The sequence below is a fragment of the Myiozetetes cayanensis genome, unplaced genomic scaffold, assembly GCF_022539395.1.
Source record: "Myiozetetes cayanensis isolate MyiCay16 unplaced genomic scaffold, myiCay2020 scf2-11, whole genome shotgun sequence".
Lineage (NCBI taxonomy): Eukaryota > Metazoa > Chordata > Aves > Passeriformes > Tyrannidae > Myiozetetes > Myiozetetes cayanensis.
The window spans coordinates 75,731,595-75,749,236 of record NW_026087411.1 but is presented as its reverse complement, the minus strand read 5'-3'; positions in this window follow the sequence as shown (position 1 = coordinate 75,749,236).

The following is a 17,642-nucleotide window of genomic DNA, read 5'->3' as shown; positions in this document are numbered from 1 at the left end:
ACTAGGAAGTGAAGTAAATAAGGTTTCTGGTGGAAGCCTGTGTATATATATTTCAAAGGGTTTTCCTGAAGAAACCTGGTTTATGAGTCTCCTCTTTTCACAGGATCAGGCAGGGATTCAGATATGCAGCACAGTGCTAACTCTAAGGCTTAAAAGGAAAGAGTAGGCCATCACTGCAGAAGGTTGTTCTCTTCTGTATGGGTCACCGTGCAGAGAGGGACAGCAATGTGCAGTTGGAAGCTTGGCAGCAATTTGTGGCATGGCAATGGAATATGCAGCTGGGTGATCAAAGAGCTGCTCAGCTTCTGAAGGAGAGTGGTTTCGAGCAATTCTCAACTCATCTTCTCTTTAGTTTATCTTTATTCCCCTCTCCTGTTTCTTCTGTCTCTTCCTTTCCTCCTCTTTGACTGATCTCCTCCTTTCAATTTTTAATTAATTTTTGATTAATTTTTAATTCCCACCTTCCCCCATCCAGTCAGTTAAACCTCTTTTCTACAGTTTTTCCTCATTACTCAGAGCTAGTTGTAAACATGGGAACTCAGTTGCAGAGTCTGAAGCCACACCACCACTGAAAAGGCGGGAGCAACAACAGACACTGGAATACTCTCACAAACAGGAATATCATCCAAAACATCTGAGTCCCCAGGAAAGGGGGGATATATCCATGCCTGGATATTTGGGGGGGCTGGAACCGAGACAGGGCTATAGCCAGGAGACAACTAAGAAGAAGACTGAACGAATAGCATCTTCAATGGACAGAAACAATGAAAAACCAGCCCATCTGTAAGATGAAAACAAATGTTTAAAGTTTGTTGATATTTTCTGCAGCTAGAATAAGTCATAGGCCAGAAATTATTGGGAAACTTTTGTCATTAGCAGGTGTATAATCTTGTCAGTAATGTTGTAGAGGGAAACAATTCATTACTAAAACATGCAAAAATAACAAAACTTCTATCTGTAGTATCTGCCTGTCCTGCAGGACAATGCCTAACCTACAGTTGTAAAAGTAGCAAGTAGCACTTTTGTTAGCTAAGCAGCTGGTTTTAAATATTGACAGATAAAGACATTTCTGATATTGATGGTAAATTGTCAATTACTCGGATGATTCTCAAGTTCTAGAACAAAAAAAAAAAGTTGTAAAAGGGCTTTGTATGGTCCAAATTACAAAAAATTGCAAATGATAAAATATCAATGTATCTTTACATTTTTACTTTTAAGTACAGTTTGCCAATAACACTCTCATTCTTTGATAAGTGCCAAAACTATTATTTTTTTTCTGATGATTTTCTTCATAAACAAAAAGATATTAATGTTACTCAACACAAGAAAAACATGCTTTCATTTACCCAAACATCTGGAACAGCCCAGCAGAGGTTGGTTTGTTATGGGTTTGATTGGCTGTGGTTTCATAGCTTTTGATCAATAAACTAATTGAGCACTGTCAAATTGGTCTTCTGGGCTTTTACCCCTATTAGAAGCAATTCATACTCAAATTTGGGATGAACACATAGAGAAAACAGGCAAAGTGATGTCTTCTCTGTGAACAGCCTTGGTGTACCATAGAGCTTAATTCTCATTTCTCCTCATAACTCACTCTGGAAGGATAAACACAATTTCTTTCCACAGCTTCCACTACCCTGATGTTGCTTACATTTTCACACGATTGTAGTGAAACTCTCTTTTTAACCCTGCTAAAGTTTTACACATGCTGTCCTGCTCTGTTTGTCACCTACTTTTCTAATATGAATCCTTCATTGCCTTAAGCAGTGTCACATTTTCTACTTTCATTTATGAGGCCTTACAAAACCTCAGTCCTGTGTTGTTTTCACTGTATGTTATTTTTGCTATGCTATGTGAAATCCAAATATAAGGGTCAATAATCTTTGAATTTTGATTAAAAGGTCCAGGGAAGAGAATCGTGTGCATGACATTTATTTATTAATTAAATTAATTAATTGATTGATTGATTTTCTGATGGCTTTCAATAGTATTGAGGTCTCTCTGAACTGCATTTAGAAGATTTTACAGGAAACTCTGCTCCAGGACTACTAAGACCTTTCCTTTCAGCTTCATCATTGACTTAGTGCCTCCACACCCTTATTTTAAAATAAATTCCCACTAGCATACACAAATTGTCAAGTTCCAGTAACATTAAAAGCAAACGCAACACCTTTAAATGCATATATCAAGGAAGGAATTCCTATATAGAATGTTGTACCTTCACTTAGTTCAGCATCTGTCTAGGTCCTTTTTCATCAAACATACAGGTGTTTCTCACATTACTACTTATAACCATACAGAGTAAGTTTCTCTCAAGATATGCAGTCCTGTGCATACTACTGATGAGCTCCTTTGAGAACCATGCTAGGCACAAGGGTCAGGATCTGGGTGTGTAACTTCCCTTTCCTCTGGTCCCCATTCATTCTCTTCTTGTCTAGGGAGCCTTCTGCTGTTTTGCATCAGATGTACACAGATCTTCATTCCAAAGAATTTTGTGTAGTAGCACAGCAAAGAGCTATGGACAGATCCTGCTTAAGTAATCAAAATAATTACAAGATGAAACTAAAGTTTAGGAAGTGTTTCATTAGCATTTACTCTATTAACAGCAAGGAGTTTTGTCCTTATGCTCAGCTAAGGTTTTAAAACATGTTAATTTTAATAATTATGCAGCAATGCTAAACTTTTTATGCTATCCTAATGAAAAGAACTGTATGTTCTGCTGCTGCTAGTTGTGCAAACTTTTGAGTATAATATCATTAAGACTTCAGTTAATAGAGAGTGCTTTGGTGGTTTAAAAAAATATGGAATGTTGTGACTTCCCTGACAGCAGGAACACTTCTTCAAATTATTTTGTTTAGGTTTTTGGGGTTTGGGTTTTTAGTGTGCACTTTGGACACTGAAGTTACGAGCTTACTGGAAGTTCCTTTTAAGATCACTGTTAGGAGGTAAAACTACTTTTGCAACTATCCTTTTTTTCCATTCACTGCACTTTTCAGGTGAGATAAATGTGATATTTAGCAAATGCACCCTGATTGTTTTGGTGTTCTGGTTTTTGTGTTCTGTTTTGGTGTTAGCTCCACTAAAGAGCTAACTAGGGCTTTTACTGGTCAGTACTACTACTTTCCTATCAACAAATAATAACCTTTATTTTGCTTTTAGAAGTGATGCAAACTGGCAGTAACTGAAACGCTGACTATCTAGAAAGGTTGTGATGGAAAGGCCCCTGAGTTATGCCCTGACAGAATCACATTTACCATGAATGGGGGACATGGAGAAAATCAATCAGCTGTCATTACTTCTTGAGAAACATCCCATAATTCTTGCAAAGAACAGATAAGTTGTCCTGTAATTGACTCAACTGATGGGAAAAGATTCATAGGATATTTACGACAAAAAACAGCAGACCTGACCATCAAGGTATGTAAGCAGAAGCAATGAGAACATGGAAACTATTTCTTGAGGAAATGCTTAAACCTACAGTAAACTAAACCATGTTGGTGCCACTCACCCAGTTTACTCTGCATAGTCTTGTGAACTGGCTGACTGTGCCACACTTATTAGTATGTAAGCATCTTAGTAAGTATTGGCCAACATTTATCAGACTTTTCTCTTTGAACATCTGGCAGCAGCTGATTAAAATGACTGAAGACCAGCATCGTAAAGTCAAAGTAGCATGTAATCGTCAAATAGGACATCTGATTTAGGAGTATATTAACACAACAGAGACCTAATGCATCTTTTTCTGTATGAGCTCAGAGTGCCTATCTATCTACTGTTCTAATATGGTCCAGCCTGGTTTTTCCCCTGGGTTGTGGGGGTGGGGTGCTTGATGGGGATAGCAGCCAAATAGGATTCAGTTGTGAATGTTTTTTGTTTTATTAAACACTCAAATCAACTGATAAGTAATACTAATAGAATAATTATTGGAATAATTGAATAAAATTATAACAAAAACATTTAGACTTGCATATTTAGTATCTAAAAAATCATAATTTTCTAAAGAACATGGTGTTACAACATTAGTCCAGGTGGAAATTTCTCTCAAGTTTAGGATTATAACCAGTCTTCACTCTCAAGCTCAATAAGCCTGTAATGAAAACCAGTGTAATGCCTAATATATTAGTAAATCCATAGTTCTATCCCTTCTACATGTGTTAGCTCTTTATTAACGCATCAAAACTTTTCCCCTACAAACTGTTAGAAGACCAATAATGAATAAATCATTCAAGTAAGCCTTGCAGCAGAGCTCTGTGTTAATGATAATCATCAATACCTGATTTCCTCACGGGAAGAAATTCAGTCTATAAAGTTACTTGATTTGGGAAGCATTTGGGCAACAGGCATTCTTGTTGCTTCAAAATGACAGCAGGGAGTCTGAAGCATACTGTTAACACCCTCTTGAGTAGATGTGACTACAGTTTCAACCTATTGAAATTCCTGCTGTGTTACTTTGTATTTAATCGCAATCTTTATTGGTATTTATTCATTGTAACTATACTTTATTCATTTATTCACTTAAATGTTTATACAAAATTGAATATATAAAACTGTGGTGACAACTTTTATGAGCAACAAATAAAAATTAAGCCTGCTTGCATTGCATGTGCATGTCTATTAAACAGATGCCCTGTTACTGTTAGATGAATGTTTGTGCCAGAAAAAGAGCTAGAAGCATATTCTGTTTAGTTTAGAAATAATTGGTTCTTAAAAGATTTTCAGTTTTCTATTCATCAGATACACACACATATGTTTATGCATACTCTCATTTTATAGTAAAAGTGTCATTTGTACTTTCTACAGTCAAGAATTCTGATTATTTTCCACAGTCAGAATTCTGATTCAAAGAAAGCATGACAGGCTCAGAGTCTTCATTGATAAAAGTCAGACTATTTTCACTTCTGCCAGTCATAGCTACAGTATGTGCTGACTGAGAGTATGGCTAGTGTTTTTCACAATTCCATAAAAAAAAAAAAAAAAAAAAAAAGAGAGAAAGTTCTTAACCTTAAATTACTTCTTCTTTGTGTGTGTGTGTATGTTGTTTGGTTGGTTTTGTAATTTTTTTCCATTTTCTTCAGGGAAATAAAACCAGTAAATTCTACTTGATGGGGCAGAAACTAGTTTCCCATGAGTCTTCTTAAAGAATGAATGGTCACAGATGTACCATCCCATCTTGAATCATAGAATCCAATTTCTCTCATACAATCATAGAAGTCATTAAGATTGGAAAATACCTCCAAGACCATCAAATCCAACCTCTGACCAAAAAAACCACCATGTCAACTAAACCATAGCACTAATTGCCACATCCAGTCATTTCCTTAACATTTCCAGGGATAGTAACTCCATTACCTCCCTGACCAGCCCGTTTCACTGCTTTACCAACCTTTCAGGGAAAAAATACTTCCTGATTTCCAACCTGAACTTCCCCTGGTGCACCTTGAGGCTATGACCTTTTGTCCTATCACTAATTGTCTGGGAGAAGAGGTTGACCCCCATAAGCAAGTCAGAATTATATTAGTTCTCAAGTAAGGTGGTCCACTACTAGCAGGACTAAATATTGCCCCAAGGCATTTGGTCTCATTACACAAGGAGCAGAAGCCTTTTTTTCTGCCAGCCAGTGTCTCGAACTGGTCAGTGGAGGGAGAGAGAGAGTACAATGAGACCCATGAATAATTTCTCTGCATGGAACTCCAGAGACTTTTCTCTAACTTCTGTCATCTGGGAGGATGTGTCTGGGAATTGTTTCAACACAATTATTTCCTCTTTGTAGCTGCAGCACTCTGGGTCCTCATCAGAACAGACCTGGTACAGGTGCAGTGTTTATCTTACATTTTAAATGCTGACCTTAAAATATATTTTCTGGAGGAAAAGTAAATTCAAGAAAAGGGGTTTTAGTCAAACAACCTCTTCGGGCACCTAGTTTTGAAATTGCCTCATAGTAATCACTTAAAGGCCCTTCTTTTTGTCAGTGAAACCTCTATAGTTTTTAATTACTTGATTCTTGGCCACAGTGAATGGCTCTGTGTCTGTTTTGTGACTAAAACACAGTGGAACATACAGAAGTATCGTCACTCTTCCTTAGCTGTGGTGTGCTTAGATCTAAAGCATATGGCATAAACCCACAGGAGAAGACACCCCTGACCACTCAAAAGTAAACATATTCATTTTACCCTGGCTTTGAGCCAGGAACAGCCCATATGAACCAATAGACCATAAATTTGAGCACTGGCTTGAAGTAAATATTGAAAGTATTTATAAAAATAGGAATGACATAATCACCAGAGACAAATATTAGTGTGTCTCATCCTATCCTATAGCTTGATAGCAAAGATGAGTTGGCAAATGATCGTCTGAAACTTCTACCTGCTCTGAGGGTGGTTTAGCCCTTTACAAAAAGTTACTGCCTTCAGTACCTAAACCTGTAAAAAAATTAATCAGTGCACAAAAGTGTGTCTACACAGATCTATACAGAGATTTAGGCATCTCTGTATCACAAAGAAGGGGGCTTGAAGCCAAGATCTTCACTTCAACATCTCCTCCTAATTACCTTAGAAGTTCTGTACACTGAGTTTTATGAATCCTGTTCTGACATACCTTCCCAGTCATTAAGGTATTTCTCTAATCGTTATGTGGAAATTGTACTTACCTAACCTGTGGCTGGTCATACTGATAAGTAGAACTGCAGAAGTAGTTTGGCTCACTGGGAACCAAAATTCTCAGTGTGAGTCCAGGCCTAAGAGATTATCATTAGCAGGGGAAAAAAATCCTCTTTAAAACTGTAGTTCATGCAGTAATTTCAGACTGATGGAACTATTTCTGAGAATCATAAATTTCTCCAAGTGATGGCTACACGGACTTAAATGGCAATTAGAAGGAAGCTACAGACTCATATTTTAGGGCCACTAAAGACCATTAAGCTCATCTAGTCTGACCTGTTGCCAAGTGCAGGCCAAACAATTTCATATAATAGTTTCTACAATGGACAAAAATATTCTTCACTACAGCAAAAGCTAGTGTTACTTTTATCTGAGCAAGAATAAGTCCTTTTCAAATTGAAAACAAAAAAAGTTTTCACACTGCTACTATTTGGAAGGTATAGTAAAAATATTGTCTATAAAGAAACTAGAAGGAGAGTAGTTTTTTAAAATAAAGATTTGTGAGTTGCACAAAAGGCTGTGAGTCTAGTGTCAGTCAAAGATATATTTCTATATATCATTGAGATTTTAAAGTAGGTTTAATTCTGGAAGTTTAAAGGGTTTTCCTAGTGATTCACAACAACATAACTTTAGACATATTCCAAAACCATAGTAACTAATACATACCCTTCAGTCGTTTAGTCATGCTTTGGAGCCAACTCAATGTCTAAAACATGCTTTAAAATACTGACCCACACAATGGACTATAAGGTGAACTCTTTATTACTAATAATAAACTTACAAATAACTAAGTATTAAAGGTAAGTGTATCTTAAAACTCAATTTATACCCTACAAAAAAATAAAGGAGAAAATCTTAACCTTAATAGCTGGCACCTAGCTTTGTAAAAAGAAGCTTTATTCTGCTTACACTTACACTGAAAGAAAAAAAGTAAAGAAAGGAAAATGTTAAGATAATCACAGAGTGATCATAAAATGGATCAAAATCAAATTGCATATGTATATATGCAATACATAGAGTAGTTGAATATGAAATAATAATGGAGTGAATTTTATATTAGCATTTCAGTGTCTCTCAGAGGATCCAGTGCACTGGTCTGTGTCACAAACAGATAGTAGGGAGACTGTTTCAGATGAGAATTTGGTCTGTCAAGCTGATTTGATGTGAGGTTACATGTTGAAAGGATCAAAAATAATTGTCAGAGAAAAATGCCAAGGTCGCTTGACTCCCTCCTGGAATTCCTTCCAATATGCTGAGAATGAATGGAGTATCAAAAACTTGGAGATAGCATAAGAAAATCCAATTACATTCAAGAAACCGTTGATCCCTCTCTCACCAAAGCTTAAGGTTCAATTCTCAACTACCATATTGTACCCCTGTGAAACTTCCCTCATCAATAGTCTGTGGTAGGATAGAAGAAAACTATTAAGTAACTCCTTTGTCACTCTTGATTTAGCCCAGTGTGAATAACATAATACAGGAAGAAGAATAACCGATACTAAGCACAGGACCATCTATCTTTGATTACCTTATGCGTGGAGTGGTTTAGGGCTTAGATTACAAATGTTAGAGTCTCAAAATAATCTCTGGTCTCACTGATCAGTGAAACTGCCACCCTCCCCCATCCCCATCCTTGGCTTCTGAATGTCATAATTACCAGTGGTAGCTCAACAGCTGTCATGGAGTATATTTATGGAAATTTCAAATCAAGCAAGAAGTCATTTGTGTGGATGTGTCCTGTGTTGAGACAGCCAATCATCTAGTAAAAATTGAAAAGGAGAGAACACTAAACTTTAGACAAGCTTGAAAAAAATTAAGCCTCATGATATTTTGTATCAAAAATGTCTCATGATTTGGCTGAGTAAAGAAGACTAAAGCAAAGCTAAATTGTTTCACTGGGGAGCAATGTAGTTCTGAATAAAGTATGTTCATTTAGTGCATCATTGTTCTGTGGTAAAATGATGATCTTCTGTCGAGTAAAGGGATTTGATTAGTAACAGAAAACAGTACAATGAGCAGAAGATCCAGACAAGAGTTCACAAAGAACAGATAATGTTCAATGAATGTGGATAACAGCCTTCTTTCTTTAACAAAAACACCAGTTTGCCTTTCTGAAATGCATCAGAAAGTATTCTTTCACTGTCAGCAGCCAGGAACCTAAGCTATTTTCATTGAGGCTTCATTTGTGATATGAATATTTTCTGTTAAAATGTGTCAAATGAGGAGAAGAAAGTGCTATTTTTAATCCTCCAAAAACCCCAAGAAATTTCAAAGCTGTGCCTCCAGCCCCTCCCACGAACAGATTTAAGAGATACCTGCTGAATAGTTGTCTCAGACTTTCAAATCTCTACTTAGATTTGCAACGTCTTCAATGGAGGACTTACAATGAATTAATTTCACAATAATTAGTACCTACATTAAATCATGTTTTATTACTACCATGTATACCAAAAGATTACTTTACAGTTCAAAGTCTTTAAAGATAACCTTCTGTTATTCAGGTAGAAAATGTAAAACATACTTTTTAATGTTCCTGTGTACCTTCTGTGATATCTGTTCATCACTCAAGAGCAATAAATATTATGTGCCTTGTACAATGTTACAGCTCAAGATGGTTTACAGTCAATGCCATCAGCTGGAAAGTGTTTGATCCCAGCTCAGTGGTTTGGTAGGGATTGTGTGATCTTTAGGGATTTAACAGGCTTGTAATATTTGAAATACATAGACATTTTACAGAGTGCTGTGTGGTGCCTGCTGAGTATTTTCCTACAGGTTGCATCAATTCATCACACTGATCAACTGATGGCAATAAACAAGAGTCACCTAATTACTATTAAAGACCACTTTCTCTGGATACAGATAGACAACTGGCAGTGATTTTAAAAAGAAGTACTAGTCTGAGCTTGAGCCTAATTCTGTGTAGCTTGGTTTTACTCTATTCCTTAATGGTTTGGTTGGAAGTCCAAGAACCTAGGTCATGTTTTCACATGTCTGGCTTTGGCTCCAGCAAAACTGCTTTATCAAAATGCTCTATCAGCATCCTCATGGCCTTATCTCCCAAATGCAGATGTTTTCACATACTGGAATGCCCTCAGCGTACAGAAGGTCACTATCAAAAAAGAAAACCACTCCATTCCACATGCAGCCTGGACAAAACTACACCTGGGAAGATTGATATGGCAGACCACCAAATTGCAGTCTGCAAGATAGAGGTAACACACCAGATGACTGCAACTGTTGTTTGGTTTTCCTCTTTTAAAATTTTGCAGAGCTGGCAGAGGTCACTGTGTACTATTATACACTATGGCTGACATGCAAATGTGGAGCCAGAGTTTGCCCACACCATACCAAACAGTGAACCACACAGGTGCACCAGCATGGTTTACACTTCTCCCAGCAACTTGCCTAGCAAAGATCTCTCTCTCAGTCTTATGGGCCAACCTGCATTTTTAAATTAATTTATAGCAAAGCTTGGGACAGCATTAGCCAATCAACTAAATCCTTCCTTTGAGAATTTAGACTAAAACTAAAAAAAAAAAAAAGCCAGTCTAGTTGAGGAGCTATAAATTCCATCTTGCGACTTCTATGGTAGGAATTTCACTCATGGAAATTCATAGGAAATTATTCAACATTAGAAATTAAAAAGTTGGAGAGTTCATTATACTTTTAGGATTTCAAACTATATTGGATTTTATGATTGGTACAACCCAAAGAGCTCTAAAGCTGTATCTTTGCCACAATTAATGTGACAGGCCCAGGAACACACATTTTGCTCCTCCCCATTGGTAGCAGACTAGTCATAGCCTGATTGTAGCCTGGTCTCCAAAAACTAGACTCACCCAATCTCATTCTCGATTGTCAAGTGGTGTGTCCCTGTAGTCAAGTAATTGCAGTATCACCATGGCTAGTAACAGTTTACAGGCTTGTTAGTAACTGCATGGACACAGGATGAGGCTTTTCAGACTTTGCCAGTTGTAAGGTTTGTTTCAATTTACTTAGTTGAAATTGCAGTAGCCTAATGACCAGGTGGACATTGCCTAATTTATTTTAGCCTTCCTTAGCTTTGTATAATTTTGTGCTGCAGCACCTATTGCTGTTGTAGTGCTAGTAAATTTCCTATGCATTCCTAAGTAATATGTACTGGTCACAGGTAGCTATTCTGGTGGTTAGTCTGTGTAGAATAAAATATCTCTGACTCCAGAATAACAATGTGTTGTAGTGCAGGAGGGAGCATGGGAGCATGGGCCCAAGCACAAAGGCTTTAGGGCTCTACACAACTTGACTGTTATCAACTTCTGAGCACTAAAGGAAGGAATCTCCTGGACATTAATTAAACTGATTTTAGGAACAACAAATAAAACAAGTATCTGAAATATATAATATGCACTGTATAGAATAAATTCAGAAGTACTTTAAAATTGCAAGCCAATGAAGAAAGAGCTAGGTGTAGGATTAGTTAGGAAGCCAAAATAGCCCCAAATTTACACTTGATTGAGAAGAAAGAAATCATCAACATCTTTCTCCTCCTGACAAAGAACTTGAGCTGCTGAGTACTCAATTAACCAGACTACTGAAATAAAGGGGAAAAGCAATGGTATAAAGTGACTGGGGAAAAAAATTGAGTACAGATAAGTTCGAAGAAAAAAATTTTGTACCTATTCAACCCAAGACGTATAGGGACTGATTTATAAAAGTTCTGAGTGCTCACATTTTTAAGCAAACTGTACTTGAGCTATGTTCTGGATATACAAAGTGCTATAGCACTATGTATTCTGAAAATAAGCCTGGCAAGCACCATCTTTTAAAGTATATTTAGGCACCTTCAAGTGGACCTGAGAAGTTAGATGCCTAACCCATGAAGAGCGGTTAGCATCTCCTTAAGCTAATGACCTCCTCAAACTAAATTGTCTTCTTGCACCTTTAAGATTTCTAAACAATCTGTCTCCAAGTATGTGAAAGTTGGTAGCTTAAAAGTATTTATATATATTTGACAGGGTTTGCCTAAATCAATCAATCTGTGCCTCTGTTTGTTTAAAAAGGATAATAATACTATCTTGTGTCACAGGGTTGTCAGGAAGAAAAATTGAACTAAAGGCTTTGAAGCATTCAGAAACAATATCTTAGAATCTGATCATGGGCAGGTTTACCCCACAACACAGTGTTTGCATAATACTGACAAAACACAGCTCAAGCTATAGGTAGTCAGGAAAATCAAGCTTGTGAAGAGGATTTTGGGGGTTGGGATGTGTGTTTTTATTTTTCTTTTTTTTTTTTTTAAGAATGTCTGAGTACAATTAAAACAAATTATGAAAAAAAATGTACTGATACCCTTAAAAAATTCTTCCAAATGTCACATGATTATCTGAGCTAGGGTGGATTCAGCATCTTGAGACACTTATTGTCAGGGTTTTTTTGCTATCCTGATTCACAACCTGCTTTGGTGTATCAAACTGAAATTTAAAAGGCAACTTGATCACAATTCATAAGAACACAGAGGAAAAGACTTTGGATATTTAGGACACTGTAATCGGACAGAGAACAGCATAGAAAGATTCAGTTTCTTCATAAGTTGGAAACAGAAAAGTGAAAATTAGGAAAAAGATTTTAGGAAGGACAGTAAATAAACATTGTTGCAGCTTACCAAGGTAAGTGCCAAATTTCTCATAACTAAGGCTTTAATGATCAAATGACTTTCCAAAGGATGGGATGCAAACAATACATTTTGGTGCCAGATAGCAAAAGGGAAATAAAATTCCTGCCTGCTGAGGAACATTGTTCTGTGATATGCAGGCATCCAGACTAAGTTCTTGTGACCACTGGGCTTGAAATGAATGTACCTATACTTGGCTGTCTTTCATGATGAACCAGAGATGGGCACATCCCACAAGATGTGCAGCGTGCCATCACTGAACTTAACATGCAGCACCTATCTTTGTGCTATGTAGTGTGTGTGGGTTTTTTTCAGGACAATTAATTACAGGTAATTATTATGTATCCTTTTTTTTAACATTGTATATCTCCACTGCTCCTTAATAAGTATAAATTAAAACATTGTCCTAGACTTCTGTTCTATCATAAAATAAATAATAAACAGATCAAAGAAGAAGGAAACCTACATTATAGTGTGAAAATTGTTTACATTCAAGCTTTTATGGTTTTTTTTTTCTGTTATCTTTTGCTTGAATTTACTTTCAATGTCATTATTTCTAGATATATGAAAGTTTTAGATGTTCCAGAGACTATATTCCTTATCAAGGGTAATACAAATAATAAACATAGATTTTGTAACAGAATTTTTTCTCATAATTAGACATAAATATATATATAAACATATATATAAACAAATAATTGTGTACCATTTGTTTTGAAGGGATTGTATCCTTTTGTAGCAACCATAACTTTACAGCTGAATTTGTATGTTTCTAAAATTCAATGCAGCCTAAAAGATGGTTTGGAAACCCTGAAAGAGAACAAACCACTTTATATTTAACATTTCCTCTGGGACGTTCTAATCAATTAAGGGTGGTCATAATTGAGATGGTAGCAACTGAAAAAAGTGGAAGAGAAATTTCTTATGCAAACCACTTTGAAACTCTGGTGCTTCAAAAATTCACGTATCCATTGGTTTTCCCCTGAATAAAAATTCCAGAGGGGAATTTAGAGTTCATATAAATTCAGTCAGTGACATCTAGACTCTGATTGGTAACACATTATTCAGTTAGGCGTTTAGAGAGAACATGACAGGACCTAATCTTGCCACTTGTTATTTGTGCTGCAAATAGTCCTGTTGCATTCACATGACTCAGATTCATCAGACACAATATTTATATGCTCAATATTATTCAAATAAAGGGGAGGAAATAAACTGGAGGTGGCAGGGGAGTACTGCTTCTTTTCCAAATCCATCCGTTAGTTTTGCAAGAGAGATTTCCTCTCTCCACAGACCTTGCCTCTCTTATGTCCCTAGATTATCAAAACCACAATAGTAATTATGTAAATTAATACTTTTTTATTTTAATATTCTGATTCATCTTCCGGTCTGAGGTTTAGTAGTAGCTCCTAGGTTTTTGGAAAGTGTTTCCTCCAAAGAGTGGACTAAACTGGAATATTGACATCCAGTGTGACTGATCACGTGACGCACTAAGAGAGTTTGTCAGTATTCCAAATATATTAATTATTGTATGGATTTTACCGGAATTTTACCAGATTTTACCGGTGGCAAAAATTTTAATTATTGTCTAACTTGTTCTTCAATGTTATACACTCAAGAAAAGCTGAAACATTTCCCAATATATTTTCTTAGAAGTTTCAATTTGTTATAGACAAGTGTCTTTTGTCACTATTGTTTTCTAATGATTCATAAAGTATATGAGTGATATTATGTATTTAACTTCAACCAACATAAGACAATTCAAAATATTCTCCTTCTTGCTCTGCAAACTTACAAAAAATATTTAAACATTAACTTACCATTAACTGTCATGAAAACCTTTGACAGTATGCATACTTGAAGTGGAAGTTTCCAAAGCACCAAGTGTTCTTTTTCACCACATCTCCTGAAGTCAGCACAATGACAGCTTCTCAAATCCCTCTGTGGGCTACTAACTCTGGCTTGTCTGCATACACAAACTTTTCACGGCTGCTTCCCACTCCATTGCATATTTTCCTAACATCAAAGGAATTTGAGGCTTTCCACATCTCCCAGCTGTCTAGCCTATGTGATTACAAGATTTAGAGCTGATGCATTATCATTATTACTAGCTACTATTTGGAACCGTACCGGTGGACCATGACTCTGCTGTCCTATATACTGCAAAGTGTGAGAACAAAAAGAGGGTTTGTGACTCCAAACACCTTGTGGTCCTTCCAGAAAAATGGGTGAAGCCAGGAATCTTGGAGAAGAGTGCAAATGAAAGAGTTAGATCTATAATTAATCATTAACAGTTGTAACAAATACTGAAGAAATACACTTTGAGAGAACAGAGGATTAACATTCACATGGGTGAAAAGACTTTTAAAGCTTAATAAGTCCCTGCAAGGACACTGTAAAATGAGTCACTATGAAGTTTAATGCTTTTACTTCTCTCCATTAGTTTGATCACACATATACAGATCAGCCTGGTCTAATAGAAAATGTCCCTGCCCAGGACAGAGTGGGTTGCAACTAGATGATCTTTAAGGTCCCTTCCAGTACAAACCATTCCATAATTGATTCTATGTTTCAAATAGAAAACATGTTCATTGTTCTAACTGTAGTCTCTGCAGAACCTACAGACTCTACCAGACTGGGCTCTAACATGGAAAAAGTGTATTTATATTCCCCTCAGTATTAGTAGTAAAAATGGCCAGACCAGCTGGGAGCTCAGATGATTTCTTCCAGTAATACACTGAACAACGGGTTTCATATTCTACCACCAGCATCAATCTGAAATTCAGCTTATGCCTACATTGTAGACTTCTGTGAGCATAGCTTTGTGATCCACTGATATGAAAATGTCTTACAGAAGCTCCTGTTATAAGCATACTTGCATTTAAAAAAGAGAAGCTAAACAAAACAACCCACAACAACAACCCAGTGCTTTTATCTGTTAAATTTGTTCAGCTGTTTAGCTTGTTGAATTCAGAGGTAATCAAATAAAGTATGTAACATATATCTTTGACAAGATAAGCTGCATCCTTGTTTGGAAAGGGTTAGTGCTATGGTACACTACTGTAGGAATAACTTTAGATCATTCCTAGTGAAGACATGGCCCTTAGTGAAGAATTCTGTTGATGACACACAGAACAGACTGGAGTTAGTTTGCAGTGTAGCTGTATTGACTTGGTAGCACTAGGTAATGTTTGAAGAAATCGGTAGATTCTTTGTTCCAAACCCACCAGATTTAATACTGAATTAATAAAGAAACAAATCTCTTGATGGTTTTATGCTCTCTTTTTCCTACATTTACTGAAATGTGTATATATATATATATATATATATATATGAAGTACCAACAATATAATACTGGTGCACAAGATAAGAGTCAAGGCAGAAAAAATGGAGAAGAAATCTATAATTAGATTTTCCTCAGTACATCCATCTTCATTTATCCAAGAGGCCAAAGTCATTATTATTTACTCAAGAATCTCCTTGGAGAGTAGAACTGTAAAGATTTACTGCATATTATGAGAATCTGTAAGTATATTGAAGTTCCCTTGTTCAATTATTTGTCCCTTTTACATTTGATTAAAATGGCAATAAAGTTATACCAGTGTCTATATGTTTGGTTTCTGATGATATCTTCTCTCTCCTGAGTTGTTCCTGTAATGGAAAAGGGGTGACTGTATTTCATTTCTTCCCTCACACTTTCCTTTTTCACCTGCTGATGAAAGTTTGCCTGCAAAGTTCCTTGCATTTGGTAAGAGAAGGTGATCAAATTTGTTAAGAAATTCATGACAGAAAATCTTAACAAGTTGTACTTTTTGGAAAGGGTTAGTGCTATGGTACACTACTGTAGGAATAACTTTAGATCATTCCTAGTGAAGACATGGCCCTTAATGAAGAATTCTGTTGCTGACACACAGTCATCCTTTGGGCTCAGTGGGGCTTGAGACTTTGATGCATCAAACCGTGTCCCTTTAAAGATAGTGGTGGTACCCAGACTAGTCTGGATTCACGAATGAAGTCCTTGCTTTATTTTGGCCTGCTAGAGCAAAACACGTTTTCAGGATCAGTCCTATGAGTCATAGTGAAAAGGTATTTAATTCTAAATTTTAAATCTAATTATCCTGTATAATGTGAAACTGCTGTTTAGCAAAAAGCCTTACTCAATAAAAATACTACTATGCACATACACAAAAAGAACCAAAACAAAAACCAAAACCAAGTCCCAAATTACCCTATTTTACTGTGTATTACTTATTCTCACTTAATCTTTATATATCCTTGATAAAACAAATAGACCAACCAAAATCTTCCATGAATAAAAAACAGTTGTAATAAAGCCCATTATCTACATTTCCATATAGAAAATGTTTTATTAAGCAGTTTATTTTCTTTTGTCTAAAATAAACACATTAGCAGACAGTATAAACGTGCCTTAGAATAGTGACTTAAACCACTCAGGTATCAGACTTAAATGTGTTCAATCTGTTGCAAAGTAAAAACTGAAAGCATACAGTTCTATCTCAGATTCAAATATGAATAATATTTTGTGTTATTTTTTAAACTTGATCATACCCAAGGCCTCAGCCAGGGTTCAGTTGTCTTTGTACGATACAGTTCCCATCCAGATCTAGGATTCTACTCCTTGTCCCAGAACTTTGCAAACTTCATCAAGCCACTGCTCTCATGAAGGTCATTACACCTGAATGAACAGTTGCAGGTACTGGCATTAGGCAATCAAGCTGCAGAAATAGTGCCAAGTTTAAGGCAAGCTGTAACTAATGAATGTCAAGAACAGTAAGTCAAAAGATAATAGATTTTTAAATTATGAACTTAACCCTCAAGCCAACAATCAATTACAAATAGTAAAATGCACGGGTTCTCAGCCCTCCAAAATGAATGCAGGTGAAAAGAGAAGTCCTGCCCCTGCAAACACTGGTGAGACTAACTTATGGAAACATCAGTGAAAGGGCACACATTTCAGAACTGCATGTAAGTTTTCGGTAAGTGCTTAAATGTTACTTTTAAAAGTCTCACAAAAATATTACGATCACTTTAGGTAAAAAAACTTTGTCTTTTTTACATGATTTTGATAAATATCAACTTTTGGAGATGGGGAACTGGGCAGAAGATTGTTTCTTTTGGTTTATTTTTTGTAATTTTGTTCTGTTTCTTTTCATCTTTATAGTGTCATGCTTTTTACTTTTAAAATATCTGTTAATATCCACACATTTTCCATTATGTGAATAAAACCTATTACTGTGCTCTCAGAACATTCCAGAAAACATCATAAGCATATTTCCTGTCTAAGGTGGCAAGCTCAGCAACCAGCTTTTGCAAAG